At 48.1% G+C, this 6,917-nt stretch overlaps 1 pseudogene; it reads right to left on the bottom strand.

The window, feature by feature from the left end:
* Positions 1–2,268: 2,268 nt before the first annotated feature.
* Positions 2,269–6,503, bottom strand: LOC129032925 (repressor of RNA polymerase III transcription MAF1 homolog; annotated as a pseudogene).
* Positions 6,504–6,917: the final 414 nt, after the last annotated feature.

Below are 6,917 nucleotides of genomic sequence, written 5' to 3'. Positions count from 1 at the left end.
TGGTTGGAATTTCTTTTTTATTTTATTTATTTATTTTCTTTGAGATGGACTCTCACTTTGTCATTCAGGCGGGAGTGCAATGGCGCCATCTTGGTTTACAGCAACCTCCATCTCGGGTTCAAGTGATTCTCCTGCCTTAGCCTCCCAAGTAGCTGGGATTACAGGTGCCCACCACCATGCCCGGCTAATTTTTGTATTTTTAGTAGAGATGGAGTTTTACTGTGTTGGTCAGGTGGTCTCAAACTCCTGACCTCAGGTGATCCACCTGCCTCGGCCTCCCAAAGTGCTGGGATTACAGATGGGAGTCACTGTGCCTGGCCGGAATTTCTTTTAAAAAAAAAGCTGAATGTAGGCCCCCCCCACCCCCTCATCTTTTCTGGCTGTACAGTTTCTACTGAAAGGCCTGCTGTTAGCCTAATGGTGTTTCCTTTGTAGGTGACCTGCTGTTTCTCTCTAGCTGCCTTTAAAACTTTTTCTTTCATTTGGACCTTAGAGAATCTGATGACTATGTGTCTTGGGGATAGTGATCTTGTATAGTGTCTTGCAGGGGTTCTCTGCATTTCCGGCATTTGAATGTTGGCCTCTAGCAAGGTTGGGGAAATTTTCATGGGCAATATCCTCAAATATGTTTTCCAAGTAGCTTGGTTTCTCTCCTTCTCTTTCAGGGATGCCAGTGAACTGTAGATCTGGTCTCTTTACATAACATATTTCTCGGAGGTTTTGTTCATACTTTTAAATTCTTTTTTCTTTATTTTTGTCTGACTGAGTTATTTTGGAAAACTGGTCTTCAAGCTCTGAGAGTGTTTCCTCAGTTTGGTCTATTCTACTATTAATACTTGAGATTGTATTACTAAATTCTTGAAGTGAGTTTTTTAGGTCTATCAGATGAGTTTTTTTTTCTTAAAATAGCCATTTTATCTTTCATCTCCTGTAGCATCTTATTGATTCCTTGGATGGGGTTGCAACTTTCTCCTGAATCTCAATGATCTTCATTCCTATCCATTTTCTGAATTCTATGTCTGTCATTTCAGCCATTTCAGGCTGGCTAGGGACGATTGCTAGAGTGGTTTGGAGGTAAGAAGACACTCTGGTTTTTGAGTTGCCAGAGTTCTCACACTAGTTCTTTCTCATCTGTGTGGGCTGATGCTCCTTCAGTTTTTGAAGTTGTGCTTTGGAGAGGTTTTCTGCTTTTATCTTCTTTGATGATCTTGGTTTGATTGTGGTATATGGTGGGTTTGGTTGACTTGCTTCATTTCTAGAAGATTTTAGGGGGCCCAGGCTCAGCTCAGCACTCCTGGGCTGCGTGCTCTAACTCTGGGAGGGCTGGTGCTGGTCGCCTGGCTGTGTTCTCTGAACCCTCAAAGTTAGGAATCTATTCTGCTGGAGGGGCCGAGTTGTTCCCAGTCTGCTGGCCACAGCACTGTGATGGAAGGTGCTAGCCAAAGTGCTTGGTCAGGGTGGTGTCAGTGAGATCTGTGCTTACTGATGTATGGCAGCAGCTGCAGCAGCATGGCGGGGTGCACACGTGTTAGCTGGGGAGGGGTTCCAGCAGAACTGGGGAGGTGGTGTTCCTGCATGTGCTCGTGCCAGTGGTGGCGGCGGTGCATTGGTGGGGGGGGAAATGGGGGCTGGGGCACTGGCAGCCATGGGGTTGCTGGTGTTGTGCTTGCACTTGTACTGGCAGTGGTGGCAGCTAGGGCGGGGTGCTGGTGGAGGTGAGGTTGCCAGCATTCATGAGCAGGTTATAAAATTTTTAAATTTTTGTCTCAATTTTTTTTAAGTCACAGACATTTTTATTGGAAAGCAATGAGCTGCAGCAAAGTGACACTCAGTGCATGCAGCCAAATGGGTGAGGTGGGGGCACAGGTGGGTGCCAAGAGCTGACCCAAGACTAGAGCTCATGACCTCTGGGGCCTCTGGCTATAAGCCCTTTGGGCTGGAGTGTGCAGGCCCAGCAGAAATACAAAAATAAACTCTGTGGTCTAGCTGTCCCTGCCTGTGGCAGTTCGTTTGGGCAAGGTGGTTACTCTTTGCAGCAGGTCCTGTGCTGTCTAGTCCAGCCACAGCGTGGGCAGCAGAAGCGTATGGGGTTGAGTGGACACCAACAGGCTGGAGCCAAAGGGTCAGGCAGGTGGGGCCTTGTGCAGTGCTGAGACTCTGACAGCACCAGGGTCTGGCCTGCAGCTGGGGAGGCCTCAGGGCCTCTCAGGTGGGCAGGTCCAGGCATTGGTTGAAGCTGGATGAAGCTGGGGCCCGTGCTCCTCCTCATCACATACAAATCACTGGGAACCTGTCCTCCATGGTCTGGTCTCTTTGGCCCCACCCTCACTGCCTCTGCCTCTGCTTTCTTTCTCTTCCTCCTCTTCACCCAGTTCCAGGTCCATCTCGTTGCCTGCCTCTAAGGGTGTGCAGGTGGAGCTGCTAATGGAGCGGTGGCTGAAGAAGAAAATTTGCTTGAGCCCTTTGTTGTAGAAGAAGTAGTTGAAGGACCAGAGGGTGTCTTCTTCCCTGAAGGGGTCTGGGTCCATGTCTGGGTTATAGCTGTAGGTGTCCCATTAAGCCAGGCGGATCTCCTCATCCACTGTGTTCCGCAGCTGTGTTCTCGGACCTTGATGTTCCCCCACGCAGCTGAGAACAGACTGCAGTTGACTGCGTTCACCACCCAGCTGAGGCTGGGCTTCCAGCTGAACCCATGGCTGCGGGCTGTGCTGAGGTTATAGTCAGGCCTGAAAGGACTCGCTGAGCATGACAATCAAGTGGAAGAGGGTCTTGCAATTGCACTTGTACCTGAGGGGGCCCTCGTCCTTGCCACCTTGGTTCTTGATCAGGCTGCTGGGGCTGAGGCCTGAGCCTTCAGTACGTGGGCCGCCCTCCTGTCAGAACAGTGTTTGTCGTCTCCTGCTATCTTACGTGAGTAGCTCTCAATCCTGCTGATAATGTGGGTATCTTTGCTCTCTACAGTTAGCTGTGAGTTGATGGCTTCAAAGCTCCAGTTCTCCAACAGCTTCCTGTCTCAGGGAGGGAGCTCCATGCTTGAGAGGGGCCATTGCTGCCTGCCTGGCGGGGCTAAATCAGGCCTGGCTGGGTCATCGGTGCCAGTGCATAGGCAGGGCAGGCTCCGCACAGTGTGGGCTCCTCAGCACCAGAGGGTGGCACCGTGGCATCCACCTGGGCCACACTGTATCTGGGGGAAGAAACTCCATGACAATGTCTCATTATACCTGGCCCTGCTGGCCCATCCAGGTGGTCACTATGACACACCCTTACCCCACTGCACATTGCCTGCTTTAGCCACCAACATGCCACCAACCACCACAGATCACCTTGGTCAGCCAGCAACCTCCATCTCCCTCACCAGTCAATGTCTATCAGTCAAAATTCCTAGAACTAAATAAGTATAAAAGAAACTTAACTACTTCAACTTAAAAATAATTTGCTTCTATCTGCCTATGAAAATGTCAATATTTGTGAATCTGAGTGAAGGGTATATGGCAATTCTTCAACTATTCTTACAACTTCTCTGTAAGCCTGAAATTATGTTAAAATAAAAATTCAAAAACAAAAGCCAAAAACCTTGTACCCTTAAGGGTTACTTGAGTTAGTGGTTCACAGCAACAGATACTGAAATCTGGTTTGTGTTACTTCTGAAAATTAAGCTTTGTATCTTCTTCTTCATGGCTCTCTCTGGTGTAAAGTACAACTTGAATGTCATGTCAGAAGGTCTATCCCAACAAAGCCCAGACCACTGGACTCTAGAGGCTTCACGCATGTGGCAGACTCCTGAATATTGTCAGGTTTTATCTCCCATTTTCTGGCATACAGGTACTTTACTAAGGCATTTAGGTGCTAGCTCTTTGGGGCTCTCCAGGTCCAATTAGCATGATAAAGATATGTAATGGATCAGCTTGGGCTTCTGGGTCCCTCCAGATTGCATTTTGACCAAGTGCAGGCAAGCTGACATAGCCTGGAGGCAGGACAGTAAAAGTATACTGCTGTCCCTGCCACAACAGGGCAGAAGAGGATTAAGGTGGGCGTGGGCAGGATAAAGCAGTTGCCAGGTCAACAGTGGCACACCAGGTGCCAGGGGCTGTGTGGATTTGCTCCAGTAAAAATACCATCTCTGCAATTCTTGTTATGATTCACCTCACCACTGGATTAGTCCGTGATGATCTGTGGTCATTTTCTATGACCTACTTGATTTGTACACTGATCAAACAAGTGAGTTAATTGTGGATTTGGTAGGAATCACTACCTTGCATCTTTCAAGTCTTTGGTGGTGGCATTAAGCTCATGTGAGGAGCAGAAAAAAAGTTTGTGAGAAGGCTGGCACACTGTAGGAGCTTGATAAATGACAGCTATCATCATTGTTGTTGTCATTGTGTTATCGTCTTAGCCAAGTCAGGGTCAAAATTTACATTATCTTTTTTCTTTTTGAAGTACCATATTTCATTGCTCCTAAGAAGCATACTGTTGTGTACTTTAACATCTCTGAAGTCAGGATATGATAATAGTTGATGGTATGTTGTAATTGCTGTTGTTTCTATTAAAATTGCATTCATTTGTAGAGGATTTTTGTTTGCTTCTGCCTGTCACTTGGGGCACAGGCTGATTTACCAATGACAGTAAAGCTTCGGGGCCCCTCATTTGCATGGCCCTTCCAAGGTCGTGGAAGGGTTCCACCTTACAGCTTCATGGGATCAAATTACATATATTTTTTTCTGAGACAGTCTCACTCTGTTGCCCAGGTTGGAGTGCAGTGTTGATATCTCAGCTCACTGCAACCTCTGCCTCCCAGGTTGAAGTGATTCTCATGCTTCAGACTCCAGAGTAGCTGAGGCACGCGCCACCACACCCAGCTAATTTTCTTTGTATTTTTAGTAGAGAGATGCAGTTTCGCCGTGTTGGCCAGGCTGGTCTCAAATTCCTGGCCTCGAGTGATCTGCCTGCCTCAGCCTCCCAAAGCGCTGGGATCACAGATGTGAACCACCACACTCAGCCTCATCATAGGTTTTTATAAAATTTGCAAGAGTAAGATATTTTGTATTTCTTTTTTAAAAGAGAGCATCAAATTATATAAGCTTTGGGTTCTACCCTTGCCAAGGAACTCATAATAATGTGAAACTACAGATGGTCCCTAACTTATGATGTTTCAACTTACGATTTTCCAACTTTGTGATAGTGCGAAAACAATATGCATTCAGTGTGCTCCTCAGCTTACAACTGGATAAAGTTGACTTATGATAGAGTCACCTTATGATGGTTTATCAGGACATAACATCATCATAAGTTGAGGTGCATTTGTACATTAAATTCTCTGAGGTTTTTTTGATGGCAAAAGTAGTACCAGAAAACTGCTTGAGAACCAACTTTTGATTCAAATTATGAGGGCAGATTTTACTTCCTCCATCCATGGCAAAATTGAAACATGCAACTTCTCTTGCTGCCCTACTACGCATGTCCCTTTCTTTCTCTTTTTTCTGTATATTTCTCATGGACCCCCTCCACAGAGGCCTTTAGTGTCTCAGCTTTATCTTGGGTCTAATAGATGTCTGTCTGGAGTAGTTTCATTTTTAGTGGCACATCTAGTAATGGTATCTCTTTTAATCAATGATGCCTTAGGTTCCATGAACATAGTACATAATAGGGTACTCAAGATGGGTCCCCCTGAGACCAGCAGGCTGGCCGGTGGAGTTTGGACAACACTGCCCCCTAGAGGTCTGTCTTGTAACCTGAGGAGATGAGCCCCCTAACAACTACTGACAGGGAGTTTCTTAAAAATCAGGAAGGATGCTCACTTTTATTTATTATTTATTTTTTATTATTATTATTTTTGAGACAGAGTCTTACTCTGTTCCCCAGGCTGGAGTGCAGCGGTGCAATATCAGCTCACTGCAACCTCCACCTCCAGGGTTCAAGCAATTCTCCTGCCTCAGCCTCCTGAGTAGCTGGGATGACAGGCGCTTGCCACCACGCCTGGCTAATTTTTATATTTTAAGTAGAGACGGGGTTTTACCACGTTGGCCAGGCTGTTCTCGAACTCCTGACCTTGTGATCCACCAGTCTCCGCCTCCCAAAGTGCTGGGATTACAGGCGTGAGCCACCGTGTCTGGCCTTATTCATATTTTTAAAAACAGGATCTCAATCTGTCACCCAGGCTGGAGTGTAATGGCATGATCATGGCTCACTACAGTCCCCACTTCCTGGGTTCAAGCAATCTCTCCCACCTCAACCTTCCAAGTGATGGCATGGCAGCTTATCTGGAGCAGCTGCTGCAAAGATGCTGGCTGCAGTAGAGGAGGTGCACCAGGGCTGTGTACTCTAGGAAGCTGGCAAGAGCCAGTGGAAGCTGGCAGGAGCTGGTGGAAGCTGGGAACAGGAGGAAGCCAGGACTCATTCCTAGTTGGAAAGACAGGAGCCCCACCCTCCCAGGTGCAGCTGCAACTGCCCAGCTGCCCTGCAGACCTAGGCATTCCTGCACTCTCGGGGGCCAGGAAGTCCCCCATGGCCCCACAGGCTTGGAAATGCCTGCTCCTGCTGCCTGGCCTCTCTCTGCTCCTGGCACCCACTCTGATTGTGGAGCAAAGTTGAGGCTGCCCAGCTGCGGCTGCAGACTCAGGCATTCCTGCAGTCTTGGGGGCCAGGGAAGCCCCCACAGGCTTGGAAATGCCTGCTTCTGCTGCCCAGCCTCTCCCCACCCATGGCCGCCCATAGGCCAATCAGCATGCATTGCTGATCATTCCTCCCCTTTGAAGACCATAAAAACCCTGGACTCAGCCAGACTTGGGCAGACATCAAGATGACCTGCCTGCGGAGAAGAGCTACCCACCGTGGGTCTCCTCTCTGCTGAGAGCTGGACTCTCATCAGGATGACCTGCCTTCAGAGAAGAGCTACCCACTGTGGGTCTCCTCTGAGCTGT

The sequence above is a fragment of the Pongo pygmaeus genome, chromosome 2 (genome assembly GCF_028885625.2).
Source record: "Pongo pygmaeus isolate AG05252 chromosome 2, NHGRI_mPonPyg2-v2.0_pri, whole genome shotgun sequence".
Lineage (NCBI taxonomy): Eukaryota > Metazoa > Chordata > Mammalia > Primates > Hominidae > Pongo > Pongo pygmaeus.
The sequence above is the reverse complement of the archived record's forward strand: the minus strand, read 5'-3'. Positions and strand labels throughout refer to the sequence as shown.